The sequence below is a fragment of the Oryzias latipes genome, chromosome 22 (assembly GCF_002234675.1).
Source record: "Oryzias latipes chromosome 22, ASM223467v1".
In the NCBI taxonomy this organism is placed as follows: Eukaryota; Metazoa; Chordata; class Actinopteri; order Beloniformes; family Adrianichthyidae; genus Oryzias; species Oryzias latipes.
This window is the reverse complement of record NC_019880.2, coordinates 10,197,629-10,214,380: the sequence shown is the minus strand read 5'-3', so window position 1 is coordinate 10,214,380 and position 16,752 is coordinate 10,197,629. Positions and strand designations below refer to the sequence as shown.

At 43.9% G+C, this 16,752-nt stretch overlaps 2 long non-coding RNA genes across 2 annotated transcripts; both read right to left on the bottom strand.

The window, feature by feature from the left end:
* Positions 1-9,662: 9,662 nt before the first annotated feature.
* Positions 9,663-10,080, bottom strand: LOC110017563. The gene is made up of 2 exons (XR_002292992.1): positions 10,032-10,080; positions 9,663-9,951 (listed from the first exon to the last, which is right to left on the bottom strand). It is a non-coding gene; the product is annotated as an uncharacterized LOC110017563 (long non-coding RNA).
* Positions 10,081-14,583: 4,503 nt separating this feature from the next.
* On the bottom strand, positions 14,584-15,001 carry LOC111946858. Its single transcript, XR_002872641.1, has 2 exons — positions 14,953-15,001; positions 14,584-14,872 (listed from the first exon to the last, which is right to left on the bottom strand). It is a non-coding gene; the product is annotated as an uncharacterized LOC111946858 (long non-coding RNA).
* Between the last annotated feature and the right edge of the window lie 1,751 nt (positions 15,002-16,752).

The window sequence follows — 16,752 nt, the reverse complement described above, 5'->3', positions numbered from 1 at the left end:
CCATCACGTCCGTCCTTTTCTCATTACCTTGGTGCTTTTATTTCACAAATTGCTCCTAATGGTATCAATTAAAAGCCGTATTTTACTTTATTCTTTAAACAAGCTTCTTTTGAGTCGTAATGACCGGGCTGAAAGAAATTAGCCTGTCTCTTTACTTGTCTTTGGATCAGCCTTATTTGTCACCTCAAAGGCTTGCATCTTAAAAACCAAGGTTAGTCTCTGTGAGTAACAGGCTTGGCAATTTTTGTATAAAAATAATGCTACAGATGCTGACAGCTGTTGCTCTAAACAGTGATCCTCAACCTTTCGGGTCACTTGATAGTGGGCCATTCAGAAAATAATTTTTTTTATCGTCTAATTCTTTCCTATGTTTTATTTACACTTTAAAATTGGACAAGGCAAAAGTCGGTGTCTAGTTATTTAGGTTCCATTTTGACAAAAAATCAATAAATTTAAGGCCCGTACACACCGGGACGAATTTCGCGCGCGATTTTCGCCGACGTTTAACGCCTCGTGACTAAACAAAGGGCACCAATGAGAGTGTGCACACCGATGCGAATAAACGCCACGCGTCAAAGCGTCAAAAAAAAAACGCCTCGGGTTCGTTTTTTTTTTTTTCTGACGCGTCGCGTCGAAATCTATTCGACCAATGAGAACGGCGCTTTTGCACACGTGTTTGGAGCCTCTGAAGTTACAGTAAAACACAACTTGGGGGCGCTCAAACACAAAACTGCCTTGCTGAGCACACATACCAGCGAAGAAGATAGACGCCGAGTTGCGTCTACACAGCCGCGAAGAAATAATGACGGACATTCTAAAATATCCCCGAACCAAGCACCAGTTGGAGCTACTGATGCTTGAAATATTCATGTATTCTTTGTATGATTCTGACAAGCGCGTAAATACTTGCTCTCTTCTTCTGAGTGAAAAGCGAGTTTAAGAAGCGTAAAGTTGCGCAGCGCCACCTTGTGTACAGGAGTATTTCTGTTTACATTAAGCGCCATCTAATGTCAGGGAATGAAATTGCATGTTCGCTCGGCTCATCGTCAGCGAAAATCGCCTGGGTGTGAACACAAAAAACGTGGCGAAAAACGCCTGGCGAATATTCGTCCCGGTGTGTACGGGCCTTTAGTCAGTTTGGACTTTTTCCCCAATAAAGTTGAGGGAAATCAGTAGCTGAAAAAAAATTGGACACCAGCTTCAGCGTCCTACAGGCCAGTCCATGAAAAAATTGTCATTAAAAACCCCTTCCAATGAAAATTGTGTTTTTGGTCTTTTTAACTTCTCCTTGTTGGATTTTTCTCATTTTTAGGTAACTTTTAGGTAAAATCAATGACTTTTCAGGACCATTTTTATGTCTTTATAACTGCCTGTCTGTCTGCACATAAAGCATCTAAGCCTAATGGATGTCATAAGAAAAAAGTGAATCCTAACATCCAATAGCTTTATTTTGTCCTTGTTTTCATTTGAGATGTCTTTTTACATTTTCTGTACAGTTTATCAGATATCCATCTTTTGAAACTGTTCACGTTTGTATACATTTTAGATTATTTTAAGTTTACCTATTTTAACATTTATACTTCCTGCCTGTTTGCCTTTTTGTTTTCCTGTGAAAAACAATGGCTAAACTGTTTAAGATAAAAGAGCACTTGCATCAGTCATGCATTGAATTTTAGATTAGTTATTTACATTTCATCTCCTCCTCGAGAAGGAGAGTCAAGGGTCAGGATCAGTATAATTCGTCTTTTCCATTGTGGATACCGTGTGGTTGAAGTAGCCTATTGTGAAGCAGCTACCACAAGTACAGTGGAATATTAAAGAACAATAGTCCAACTCCTATTGAAAAGGATTGGCCTATTTATTCCATTTTGATGTTTCTTTTTATTATTAAAGGTAAGCTGCACAGTCATAGAACCTGCCTCCTTTGGTATAAGTTTTCACTTAATGACTTTAATCTTTCGGGATTACACCCAATAAAAAGTGATTAAATTTGAGTCAATCTAAACATTTGAAAAAGTTTTAAAATTAAATGTTCAACTCTTGCAAATCCTCATTGCTAAATGCTATTTTTTTTTTTTTGCACAAATCAACCTGCTTTAGTAGCTTAATATCAAATTTGTATTCTATACTTGACTCTGGAATAATCTAATGCATGCAAGTTTGACCTTTGGCCACTGTCTGATGACCTGAAGGTTGTCCACTGAAATTATTCATGGTAAATTTCATATTATTCTAAAATAAAAGTTGTGCTTGTCATCACCAAGAAAATATAATTTAATTAGATTCTGCCGAGATGTGTCTGCAAAAACACATTATGCACCTCATTAAAATTGTTATTTTTTTATTTAAATACCTGATGCTGTGATGAATAGAGAAAAAATGACCAGATTTGGGCTAAAAGGATTAATAATCTCCAAGAGCTTCATTTAAAAAGACTTTTACATACAAAAAAGTAGCATAAAGCAGGTGGAAACATAACGCAATCTGTATTTCTGAAGAAAAAGTCTGTGGAAAAGACACACTTGTGTCTGCACATTTTCAAATTGATGTAGAACCTTGTATGAACTTGGAAGGTTTGTGGACCTACCACAGAGCAGCATTTCAACTACCTCCAGGATTTTAGCTTGTGTGATGGACTAGGCCACCACTGGGTTCCCAACCTTTACTTCCTCAGCAGAAGGTGTGTCAACCACTCTTAAAGTATTCCTTCCTTTTTCCTTAGTTAAAGTCAACAACTCCCCACCAAGCTGACAATTCATTTTTGTCCGCTGAGTTTGTCTAGCATACTCCTCTCCCATTGAACTCAGCTCACCACTAGGTGGGGATTGGTTAAAAGCTCTCCCCCTTTCTTCCCCTGCATGGCCAAGACACATGGCTGAAGGTCAGATGGGAAAACTGCAATGTTGACCTTTTACCTTCTGCTTAAAGGGTCCTGGTACCATGTCTACCGAAGGCATCTTTGTGTTTGAACAGTGTTATGGACAAACAGGGATTGGTACGGAGGTCCAATAACAAAACACTTCCCAGGTTCAGATCAGGGAGGCCGTTCCCTCTGATCACACAGGTGTTTTTGGTGGAAATGTCTTCCTGTTAAACAATGGAAAATGAAACCAATAAGCAAACTTGGATGAGGCCACCGCCAGAGTGCAAAAGATTCCAACCCTTATAAAGATGTTAGGTTTTTAGAAAACAAACTGTGTGTGAAAGCAACCCCTACCATCTTCAGCCAGTACCGTTCAGCCTACCTGAGTAGCTCAGGCTCTATACTAGAGTGAGTTAACATTTCATGTCCCCTTGGTTAGAGTCCATGTCATGTGCTGTCGAGGCACACACCCATGACCACCTCCAAAACTTAGATGGCATTTCCCTATGTAGTCCCTTCCGCAGGTAGTGAACTTTTGGGAAATTGGTCCCATTTGGGCTGAACCTTGACCCAATGGAAGAGGCCCGGCCATCAGGTGCTGGCCTCAACCCAGGTCTGGCTCCAAAGAGATGGGCCACAGTGATGTCAGTTTAGGCAACGTAGCAGACCTTTTATTGTTTCCATAAGAGTCATTTGAACTGCTCCAAGTCTAGCTCTTCATAGGACCGACCAGTCTGCCATGGGAGAGACACTATCAAGAGTATTTTCCCCCGACAGCATATGGCCAATTTTTATCAACTTATGATGAAAAATGCTTTTTAGTAACCCCATGTTGATGTAAAACCTTAAACTACATAAAAAGCTGTTTACAACCTTTTCTATTTGCTTTGATTTGTTTGCCTATTTAAAGAAGCTAGCTAGCTAGATTGTCCCATCCTAAATGCCACTAATGTTGGTTAATTGTGATTTCATATACATTTTGCCCTTAATTTGATTGGTTTAAAGATGTACTTGAATAAGTATTTGTTAAATCATTACAGAAAAAAAACTAAGCCAATACTTGTAATGTAATTAGCTTAACATTTTAGCTGTGATAATCTTGTTAACCTTGGCAGAGAAGAGCTGTTTAAAGTATTTATTTTTAGATAAATATGAATAATATTTGATTCGGGGTCATTTTTGAAAAACAATACTTTGTCAAAAATATGGATGCCCAAAACTGCAGTAGCTAAATAAGAAAAGTAGCTTGCTTTTGAAGTACGAAAGAAATCACTTTGTTTGAAATACTTACTATTTTATCTGAATAGTTAGAAAATTACCATTTTCCTGCATTTTTTTACGTTTTATTTTCAGTAAACATTTTTTAATAAATGGCTATTAAACTGCTGACAGTCATGAGATAAAAACGTGACAATTTTCCAAGCTCATTATTACCACACACTGCACAGGTCCATTCAAAGATTCAAATATAACATGTATTGCGTTTCCACAGAGCTTTTGACCTTCTCCTGGTGAGGTGGAGAAGATGAGCCCCTCAGGGTGAGCTGTCTAATATTAGAGTCGAGCGCGTCGTAACGCTTCTCTTTGAGGAAATCCACTCTGGGCTGATTATCACGGTGATCTGTAAGATCTGCTGCATTGACAGTGTCACTGTCAGTGAGCTAAGTGACTGTGCTACAATCACATAGCGACCTGGCTTTGAAGGTGACAACTGAGGTCTTTATGTAACCTATCAAAATGATCATGACTTGTGGTTTTAAGGGCCTATGTAATGCTATTCTTAAGCCTTTTATAGTAAACCTTATCCATGTATATGATAATATGTTACTCACACAAAAGAACAATTTTTTAAATAAAATACTAGTTATTTCCCTGAGGTCTTTTCCAACCTGGATGTAAGACAACTCGATCTCTGAAGCACCGGCTTTCGCCTCGGGAGGGTGCCGCCCATTTCATGACCTCAACCTAGAGTCGGCCTCTGCAGCGTGTCTGCGTTTCGCCCAAAAACAAACAACATCCAGACTTTTTCGAAGATGGATGTGCATATTGTGCATACAAAAGGAACGCCTTTTTACCAAACACCGCTAGCTCTGCAGAGAAAGTTTGTGTTAGCCAGGGGGCGATGCTGGCAGCGCAGACTCTTCCTGGAAGGGGCTGTTCTCACTTGTGTACATCAGCTTGTGAAAACCCACTCAATTTTGTGGGTAGATATGGGCTGGTGCTCGGAGCGCAGGTTTTTAGAGGAATGCTCAGAAATGCGTGAACGGATCAAAATACCGCTTCAAGGTTTCTTTTCATGAAGAACGAACATTATAATACACTTAAAAGCTCAAAAAATGTATTTTGCATGGTAAATGCCCTTTAAGTTTCACAAAGTTCAGCCTGTTTTTTTTACATCAAAATAATATAAAACAGAACATTATTAGAACATTCTACCTCACTATGGTCACATCTTATTCAAAGTCTTTCCATACATTGGACTGTAATGATGGCTTGATCATTTGTGCCGACATCACGTGTGTTGCTGTGATGCACTTGATTGTTTTTACGTTATGATAAAATAAGCCTACAGTGCCTCAATCTAAATGGTATTTTCCTAAATCAATATTATCAATTAATTTAATTTTTGGAAGATTTTTGAATTATATGGGTGATTCGATTAATAACTTGACTCAAATAGATCGATCTGGTTGGATCGCAGGACTAGAAATCGATTAAGTTAATCAATGGTTACACCCCTAGTAAATATGATTGCTGACATTTTAAAAGATTGTTAGCTCTACTCCAAGCTTTTGCATCGTTTCCAATGTATATAAGAATTGTGCCTAACTTAGGATGGGCATGCCTTTTAATTCCATATTCCTATGCCTCACATCGTCCTCATGTTGCACCACAGTAGCCCAAATTTCCTAAAACACCAACAGAGGGCAGCATGTGCAACAGTTATGGTAGAAAGTCAAATCTGAACCACTTGCTCTCAGTTTCAAGTTAATCAACTCAAGTTTGGTATTAAAATCTATAACTTTTTCTGTATTGTCGTAACCCACTCCATGTTTTTTGTATGAACATTTATTCAAGACAAAGTAAAAAAAAATAATTCCCATAGAATCTCTGTGTTGCTAATTACCTGAATATTCTGTGTATTTTTTACATTGTTTGGCCTGTCCTACAGCCCTTTTTTTAAGGAAGTATTGACATAAAACCAAGGGAAGGCAGGCATTATATGTAGGGAAGGTCTACACCAGCACAAACCAGTGATAGTATAATTACATATGGTCAGTGACTCAAAGGCCAGAGGCTACATGCCTTCCAAAAAGGCATCCACTCTGATGCTCATTGGATGATACTCAAAGCCATTTCTTCAGACATCGTTGCATTTCAATTAGGTACGAATATGTTGGGTTTTTTTTTATCTTACAATAACCTACTTTTCCGTCTGTTTCTGCTCTAAATGTTTATACTGTGTCACTTTGATGCCCAAGACAGCAAAGGAAAAACAAATCAAATGTAACCAGACCTTTTTCTTTTTTGTTTTTTTTTACAAATTTCAACAATTGTACTGCACTTCTAAGTGTAAAAAGCCTTTTTTGTGGTTACATCTACAACCTGCCTTTGCAAGCAAGTTCTGTCCTCTTAATAAGCTCTTTTAATCGAATGATTAAGGGGCTGAAAATTACTTTCCTGAATGTTCTGAATTCAACAGAATTAGATCGGAGCTGCATGTGTGCTGAGGAAAGGTTCTGTCTGGACTAAAATATAACATTTGACTACCCGTTTAAGATACCATCTCAAATTGGAGAAATCTGGATAGTGTGGGGACGGTGGAAAATTGAAAGCTTTGGATAATCATAAGATTATCGCTCGAAGATGTCTCGCTCGAATGAAAATCTTGTTTTTGTTGTTTTAACATGTTTTACGTGATGATGGAGGGCATATAAGATTAAAGTTTTGAGTATTTCTTGAATTGGGATGAATCGGAAGCAGATGAAAAAATGCAGATTGAAAAGGCTCTATTTTGTGACGCAGAAAGTGAAATGGGTGGTAGGGTTGGGCGATGTCCCCTAAATTGGCAGTTGACGATGTTTGCAGTCAACCATCGGAATAGACGATGATATCGTCGGGGAGGGGGGGGGGGCTATTTTAAATTTTTCGTTCTTATATAATTGCTATTCGTTATTTTACTTTATTACTTTATTTATTTTATTTCCCAAATAATGACTCATCCGCGATGATCCAGTCTAAACAGGTCGCCCATAAAAATGTGCATGACCACCGAGCAGTCTTCGAACTTGAGACGTCCTCCAGGCCACCTATGTTTTCCGTACAGGTCTGCCCATTTTTTCCCCCTCAGACAGCCCGTATCTAGTCCAAGAGAAGTTGTTACTAAGCCATAACTTCCCCTTGGTACTCCTCCAGGCCTCCTTCAAGGAGCACTTACCTAACCATCCTTTACCAAATATCTACTATTCTTCCTTTAATTCTTTGAATCTCTGGTTTTCCTGCTTTATTTCCAGAGCCCCAACAATATTTGTACTTCAGTGTCCTCCAATCCATCTAAGTCAATCACAAAGAACGTCAAAATCTTCAGCTATGCTACCTCCAGCTCTTCCTTTTGTCTTTTTCTTTATGACACGCCCATCTTGTAGATCATACATTCAGGTTGACAATTGCCGCGCAGCACACCTACACTTATTTTCGCTTGCCTTTGCTTCTTTTCCTCACTTTTCTTTGCTCTGAACTGTTGACCGACCTTCTTCACCTCTTCTTTTTGCATACCGTTCCACTGGGGCTCCTCTCATTCTCACCACAAACCTCTACTCTACCGTTTTCCTCCACCTGCTTCCTGCTACCACTGCACATTACAAAAACCATGTTTCAGCTGTTAAATGCTTGGTTCCTTAGCCGTCTTATCACAGATTCTAATTACCCAATGTTGGAAATCGGCCTTAGAATTCTATCTCTACCTAATTCTATCTCCTGAACAGATTAGCATCTAGAACAGGGGTCGGCAACCCAAAATGTTGAAAGAGCCAAATTGGACCAACAAAACAAAAAACAAACATGTCTGGAGCCGCAAAATATTAAAAGCCCTATTTAAGCCTTATAATGAAGGCAACACATGCAATATGTATCTATATTAGCCTACTATCAAAATGACTAAGTTGCTACAAATACATAATGAGCATTATTAACGATTAAATGTTTATTTGCCCTGCAGTGCATTCAGCGGAGAACGACGCGTCACGTGACTGCTCTGTTGTGCATGTTTAACTTCAATACAATAATATTGTAACCACCCAGCCGGGACGTCTCTTTAGCGGGGATCACAACGCCAAACTGCTAGTGTAGTGCTTAATTGAAAAGCTATCCGCATCTCAAACACTGCACGACCCCGGATAGTCTCAAGCAAAACTAAACAGGAAGGGCACCGACATTCCTTTTCAGCATTAAACCCGTTTATCCAAGCACATAAACAGCCGAAACAGCATGGAAGTCACTTCAATTCACAACACTCACTCAAGGTTTTACCCCGAAACTCCCCACTTCCCATGAGCCTTAGGGGCTGAAGGCGGGGCTAACCTCCAGGTTGCTACAATATCAATGAATTATGTTTCATTGCTTTGATAAAATTAAAGAAATGTAATAAAGAAATCCGATTTTTGATGTCATTTTTATTTTGAGGATTCGAACAAAAGAATGCTCCCCTGGCATATCTGAAGTTTAATTTGTAAATTTGTGTTTTGTATTGTACTTTCGTTTTGTACAATAAAGTTAAAAAAAAAGTCATGTGCATTTTAGGTCTGCTAGCAGCAGGGGATTGTGGTACGCGGTTTCCTGATCTAATTAGGGCTCAGCATGAGCGTTTGTTTGACCATGTTTCTTTTCATATGGTAGTTTTGTTGTTCCACCTTAGTTTATTCTTTCTCTTATGTTGTTTCTTTATGTTGCACCGTGAATGTGGAAGGGAGAGAGGTTGATGACTTCTGTGCAATGTTCAATGTGGTGTGTGTAAACAGGCTTGTAATGCCAGAAAGGAGTCTATGCTCTCAGCTAAGCTTGCTGCCTGCTCCTCTTTGTAACTGTTCGGAGTCGTGGCTTACATGTGTCATGGACATGTCTCCAGCGCAGCCAATAGATTGACAGCTCTACTTTTTGACAGCTTGGCTCCTGGTTTCCCTATGCAACTGACGTACTTGCTTGACGTTACAAAGTATTTTCTATGCATTCTTGTAGAACGTCAATAATGTTTGTATCTTGTTTTTCCTCCTACATAAACCATATTAAAACAAAAAATATATTTCTCTCCCCCATCTTTTTACATTTTCAAACATTTTTGAAAATGCTCCAGGGAGCCACTAGGGCAGCGCCAAAGAGCCGAATGCGGCTCCTTAGCCGCGGGTTGCCGACCCCTGATCTAGAATAACCGAAGCAAACAAAAATTCAAAGTGTATACATTTGAAGAATACGTATACAGTTTCTGCATGCTCGTGTGACACATTAGAAAACAACTACAAAAAAGAATAACATTTTTGTATAAAGTCGGGCTGCACAATATGAGGAAATCTTGTGATTTGCGATATTAGTGATCAATATTTTGATGATGATATAACTTGTAGCAAACAAATAGCAAAAAAAACATAATTTCCATTTTACTGAAACGGCTTAATTTAAATAGGAGTCAACATAACTTGTAAATTGTACTCCAAACTACCCTATGACTCTACATAGTGTCATGATTCGAACGAGAGTTCAGGAATGACCCAGATGCTGGAACCCGGAAGGAGACTTGACACAACGGTAAGTATAAAGTGGTTTAATCTGAACGTGAGCTTGACAGGGCTTCCTTCCTGGAGAGAGAGCGAGAGCAGGCTGGTGGAAATCTTGAGCGGGAATCTCCTCGAGGGTGAACCGCGGCGAGAGCGAGGCTTGAATCCAGACGAGACGAGGCGCAGGCTGAAGGTTACTTGAGATGGCGTGGGCGAAGCTTGAAGCAAGGCGAGGCGAGGCGGCTGGCTGGAGGTTTCAGGGTTGGCGTGACTGCAACGTGGGAGGACTGCGACCAGGTGAGGATCCAGAAGGTTAATGTCCTGAAGCAGAGCGAAGACAATAACATGAGCTTGGTTCTATGAAACGGAGACAACAAACATGAGCTGACCAGACTATGCACCATAGGAGGAACAACGAACTGGCACCGGCTGATGATCCAGGAGGAGCTTATGAAGGAAGGTGTAGATGAGGTGAGTGGATCCAGCTGGTCGCGTGCAACACAGGAAGGAGGGGGGAGGAGGGAGTAGCTGCCAGGCCATGACAGTACCCCCCCCTCAACGACCGCCACCAGGCGGTCCAGGGCGACGATCAGGATGGGCAGCATAGAAGTCGTCGATGAGGGTATGGTCCAGGATGAGCGAACGCGAGATCCACGAGCGTTCCTCCGGACCATACCCCTCCCAATCCACCAAGAACTGGACCCCGCGACCCCGACGCCGAACGTCCAAGATCTTGGAGACAGTGAAGGCGGGGGCCCCATCGATGGTACGGGCGGGCGGCGGGGAAGTGGCCGGCGGGCACAAAGGGCTCTCGGAAACAGGCTTGATCTGAGACACATGGAATGTGGGGTGTATTTGCAGAGCCGCCGGCAGACGAAGTCGAACACAGGTCGGATTGATGACCCGGTCGATCGTATATGGCCCAATGAACTTGGGCGACAGCTTGCGAGAGGACGCCTGGAGAGGGACATTACGGGAGGACAGCCACACCTTTTGACCTGGTTGGTATTCGGGACTCACCCCCCTGTGACGGTTGGCAATCTGGCGGTTATTCTCAGCGGTGCGGACGAGGGCGGCCTTGGTCAGCAGCCAGATCTCCTGACAGCGCTGCAGATGGAGCTGGATAGAGGGAACCGCCAGATCCAATTCCTGGGAAGGAAACAAGGGGGGTGAGTAGCCCAGCGAGGCTTCAAAAGGTGACCGTCCCGTGGCTGTAGAGGTGTGGGAATTATGGGCATATTCTGCCCAAATCAGATACTTGGACCAGTCAGCATGGTTCTGAGCTGCCAAGCATCTGAGGGCGGCCTCTAGCTCTTGGTTCGCCCGCTCCGCTTGACCGTTAGCCTGAGGATGGTACCCTGAAGTCAAACTGACCGTGGCCCCCAGGGCGGAGCAGAATGCTTTCCAAACTTGAGATGTAAACTGGGGGCCACGATCTGACACGATGTCACAAGGGATCCCATGATGTCGGAAGACGTGGTTGACGAGGGTGTCGGCGGTCTCCGTGGCTGTGGGAAGTTGAGGGAGTGGAATAAACTGGGCAGCTTTGGAGAATCTGTCTATGACGGTTAGTATGACAGTATGGCCCTGTGAAGGTGGAAGTCCCGTGATAAAGTCCACCGCTATGTGGGACCAGGGACGGCTTGGGACTGGCAGGGGTTGCAGAAGTCCCGAGGGAGGTCTGTTGGAGGTCTTGGAACGGGCACACGTGCTGCAGGCCGCAATGTACTCTTTAACATCGCGTTCCAAGGTAGGCCAAAAAAAACGACGCTTGAGCAGACGAATGGTGCGATAAACCCCTCCGTGGCAGGCGATACGTGAGGTATGACCCCAGGCGAGGACGTCAGACCTGAGGGAGTCTGGAACATAGAGAGTGCCCGGAGGGCTGGTGACACCGGCGGGGATCTCACTCTGAGCCTGCTGCACCTTGTTTTCGATCTCCCAAGTGAGATTTCCTATGAAACATGACGTTGGCAGAATGGTAGAGTCAGTGCGGGTTTCTGTGGTGGAGTATTTGCGAGACAAGGCATCCGGCTTGACGTCACGGCTGCCCGGACGGTAAGAGATGACAAAGTTGAAACGGTCGAAAAATAAACACCATCTGGCCTGGCGTGAGTTAAGCCGTTTAGCACTGCGTAGGTAAGCCAAGTTCTTGTGGTCGGTCCAGATGATGAATTGTTGTTCCGCCCCCTCCAGCCAGTGGCGCCATTCTTCCAGCGCGAGCTTGATTGCCAGTAATTCGCGATTGCCCACATCGTAATTTTGCTCGGTAGGGCTCAATTTGCGCGGAAAGAAAGCACATGGTTTGAGCTTTCCTGAACTGTCCTCGCGCTGGGATAACACAGCCCCCACTCCAGAGTCCGAGGCATCGACTTCCACTATGAATTGTCTGGACACATCGGGTTGAATGAGAATGGGTGCGGACACGAACAGGGTCTTGAGCCGCTTGAAAGCGGCATCAGCGGCAGAGTCCCAGACGAAGGGGCGATTGGTGGAAGTAAGCTGTGTGAGGGGAGCAGCAATAGAACTATAGTCCCGAATGAAACGACGGTAGAAATTTGAGAACCCTAGGAACTGTTGAAGTTTTTTACGTGATTGAGGTGTCTCCCACTGCACGACGGCCTCGATTTTGGCGGGGTCGGGGCGAATATTACCAGCCTCAATGATATAACCCAAGAAGGGGACAGAGGAAACATGAAAGGCACACTTCTCTGCCTTGACGAATAACTGATTAGCGAGAAGACGTTCTAGGACAAGACGGACGTGGTGTTCGTGTTGAGTCTCGTAGGCTGAAAAGACCAGAATATCGTCGAGATACACGAATACAAATCGGTTCAGAAAATCCCTAAGAACGTCATTCACCAAACGCTGGAACACCGCAGGAGCGTTGGTGAGGCCAAAAGGCATAACGAGATATTCAAAGTGGCCCAGCGGGGTGTTGAACGCTGTTTTCCACTCATCACCTTCGCGCATGCGTACCAGGTGATAAGCATTCCTGAGATCAAGCTTGGTGAAAAACTTAGCTTGCTGAACAGAATTGAAAACCGACTCTAGTAACGGTAGAGAGTACTTATCTTTAACTGTGATCTGGTTCAATTCTCTAAAGTCAATACAAGGACGCAACGTTTTATCCTTCTTCTCCACAAAGAAGAAACCAGCAGCGACCGGTGAAGAAGAAGGACGGATGTGACCAAGGGATAGCGCCTCCTGAATATAAGCCTCCATGGAGCTCTTCTCCGGACCAGAAAGATTGTACAATTTGCTCTTAGGGAGAGGAGCTCCATTAAGCAATTCGATGGCGCAATCGTAAGGACGATGTGGAGGTAAGGCACTAGCCCTGGATTTGCAGAAAACGGAACGAAGGTCATGGTAACAGGAGGGTATGTTCGAAAGATCGATTTCCTTACTAGACCCTGGGTCAGGTAACTTGGTGTGGGGTACAGCAGACTGCAGGCAATTAGCCATACAGAAGGTGCTCCAGTTGGTGACGCGGGAGGATCCCCAATCTAAACAAGGGTTGTGCTTTTGGAGCCAAGAAAACCCGAGAATTAAGGGTGTCTGAGGACATTGGGTGATGAAAAAGTGATGGTACTCCCGATGGTTACCGGAGGTGATAACGAGAACCGGACCGGTGCGTCTGGTGATGCGTGACAGTTGTTTACCCCCCAACCCGGCTGCATTAACAGCGTTATCGAGAACTTCGACAGGGAGAGAGAGTTCTTGAACGAGACTTAGATCCATTAAACTGTGTTCGGCCCCTGAGTCAATAAGTGCTTTAGTTTCCAGAATTTTGCTTTGGTTGCAGATTTTGACAGGAACATACAGAAACTTGGGAACATGAGAAGTTTCTGGCACACCCCCCCGTGGCCTGTCATTTAACGGGGGGTTCGGGGGTTTAAACGAACCGCGCACTGTGAGACCTGATGACCCGCCTGCCCACAGTAAAAACATAGTCCCTCATCCCGACGTTTCTTTCTCTCTTCGAAAGAGAGCTTGGAGTGACCTATTTGCATGGGTTCATCGAGTCTAACCGAAGGTGAAGCAGGGTTAGCAGGAGCTACCAGAGGTAAGGGGCGAACAGGATTGACATGAGTCGACGGCGGCTTACTTTTCTGCTCCGTTTGGCGTTCCCGGAGGCGGAGGTCCGACCTTAGAGCGGCCGTGACGAGCTCCTCAAAAGTGTCCGTTTCAGGCTGGGTACAAAGGTGATCTTTAATGCGTTCATTCAAAGACTGGTAAAAAATTCCCTTGAGCGCGGGATCCGGCCATCCGGCCTCGACAGCAAGAATTCAAAAGTCTATGAGGTGTTCGCTTACCGGGCGGTTGCCTTGTTTGAGACTTAGCAACCGCCGGGTGGCTTCTTCCTGCTTTCGGGGTTGGTCGAAGACGAGGCGGAATTCCCCCAGGAAGCGATCGAATGGAAGATGCGTGATGGGATGAGCGGCTAGGAATGCTTGAGCCCATTGTAGCGCCTTACTGCGGAGAGAATTTACAATGAGAGAAATGCGAGCGTGGTCGGCTTGATAATACCTGGGGGCTTGTTGGAAAATCAGGTCACACTGTTGTAGGAACCCTCCACAGGCAGAAACATCCCCGAAAAAGGGTTCCGGCTGTAGACGAACGTTTTCCGGGGAAAACTGGGAAGCGGAAGTGGCACTGTTGCCGGAAGAAGTGGAAGCGGCACCGGAGGCGAGGTTAGTGGTTTGCCCGGTCAGTTCCATTAGCGATTGCGTTATGCCGTCGAGACGGCGAAATAGTTCCTGCTGGGCGGAGGACATTTGCGTCAAAGCGTCAGCTTGGCGATTCAACAAGTTACCTTGGAAGGCAATGGCGTGACGAAGTCCCTCCGGGTCAGCTGGGTCAGGTGTTTGGCCACTTCGTTCTGTCATGATTCGAACGAGAGTTCAGGAATGACCCAGATGCTGGAACCCGGAAGGAGACTTGACACAACGGTAAGTATAAAGTGGTTTAATCTGAACGTGAGCTTGACAGGGCTTCCTTCCTGGAGAGAGAGCGAGAGCAGGCTGGTGGAAATCTTGAGCGGGAATCTCCTCGAGGGTGAACCGCGGCGAGAGCGAGGCTTGAATCCAGACGAGACGAGGCGCAGGCTGAAGGTTACTTGAGATGGCGTGGGCGAAGCTTGAAGCAAGGCGAGGCGAGGCGGCTGGCTGGAGGTTTCAGGGTTGGCGTGACTGCAACGTGGGAGGACTGCGACCAGGTGAGGATCCAGAAGGTTAATGTCCTGAAGCAGAGCGAAGACAATAACATGAGCTTGGTTCTATGAAACGGAGACAACAAACATGAGCTGACCAGACTATGCACCATAGGAGGAACAACGAACTGGCACCGGCTGATGATCCAGGAGGAGCTTATGAAGGAAGGTGTAGATGAGGTGAGTGGATCCAGCTGGTCGCGTGCAACACAGGAAGGAGGGGGGAGGAGGGAGTAGCTGCCAGGCCATGACACATAGGAGCCAAGCATCTAGCATAAGAGGGCTTTATCTGATTCGTCAAATGTCTAAAGGGTTTTATTTGACTTGTTAAATGGTAAATGGCGCACACTTGTGTGGCAGTTTTCTACCTTCCTTGAAGAGCCAAGGTGCTTTACAGTCCCATTTACCCACACACACATTCACACACTGATGGCTTCACCACAGGCAAGGTGGGGTTCAGTGTCTTGCCCAAGGACACTTCGAGGCAGAAATATTACCAAAGTAGCCCCCTTGCCAACCTCAATAAGATTGTTTTGGCACGTTTAAGGTAACCATTTATTGCAGGTTTTGATGACCTTTGCGGAATGTGCATTGCACAGCTTGATATCGCGATAATGATGAATTTGCGAATTATTTTCCAGGCCTTGTATAATATGGAGTCCTATACTGTTCATAATGAAATAAATACATATTTAATTAAATAAATAAATATGACCTAATGCAAATACACAAAAACCAATAAATCTCTCATAAATATATAAAAAGATCATGAAATCGTGAAAAACCTGCACACTGATTTTAAATTAGCAATTATATTATTCAATATATTTCATTTTGGCTTTAAAAACCTGTTCATTATTTTAAAACAGCATTTTAAAACATTCATTTTTAATCATGTTGAATATTATTATAATTATGTCTTTTTTTCAGAAGCTCGTATTTCAAAATCAATATTTTTCAAAGTAGCTTTGTTTTTATTTCATGTTGCTGTTTTTACAATGGCTTATTTATTTCATGAAGAGCTTTTTCAGCAGAATGAGTCTATCTGTCAATCAGTGAAAGTGGGTGGGATCTAAACGCTCATTGGCTGATCCATGGAAATCGACTCATATCCCTCGATACCCGCTCAGCGGTGTGCCAGTCAGAGAGATTTCATGTTTCAGCGATATCCGCGAGGCTTTGCTGACATTAGAGATCAAATAGAGACAAACAATCTGTCTGCTGCAGAAGAAGCAAACATGAACGATTCTGTTTTTGTAGTTTGAGGGATTGTGTGGACCAAACCACAGAGGAGCTCCGGTCGTCCACGTCTCGAAATCCCCGGTTGAAACACTCCTCATTCTCACGCCATTCACTCAGAGCTCACATCGTGCCTGATGTCGGCTCGCAGGAGGACCGACAGTCAGACCAGGCAGCTGCGCAAAGTGGGACAAGCCTGCTCGTGCCTCCTGAACCTTGTGATATTTTTCTATTTTCATCGAGACAATGATTATAATCAGGTCCTCTGATTTTTATTTCCCTCTCAGGGAAAATGTTGAACCTTTCCTGCGATGACGTTTCTGACATCTTAACACTCTCCATGTACATTGTGCATCCATGCATTGTTACTGAGATAAGCACAAGCAACCGCTCCATGTGGCTATCCGGCTAAAAACATTAGCTGGTACCCCCTCCCACACGCGGCATGGTGCATTCATGGAAACTCCAGTTCATAGAAGCTTAGTGGAACTCCAACAACCACTCAGCCTAACTTAGGCCACTACTAGATGTTCATGAGAAGATGCAAATTTCCGAACCGACCACAAAATCACCCGAATTATGCACACTCTCCCAAAGCCACTTTTATCCGCAAATTTAGAACCAAAACTGCCCAATTTATGGTAACACTGTGGATGTGTTGAGGTGCATAC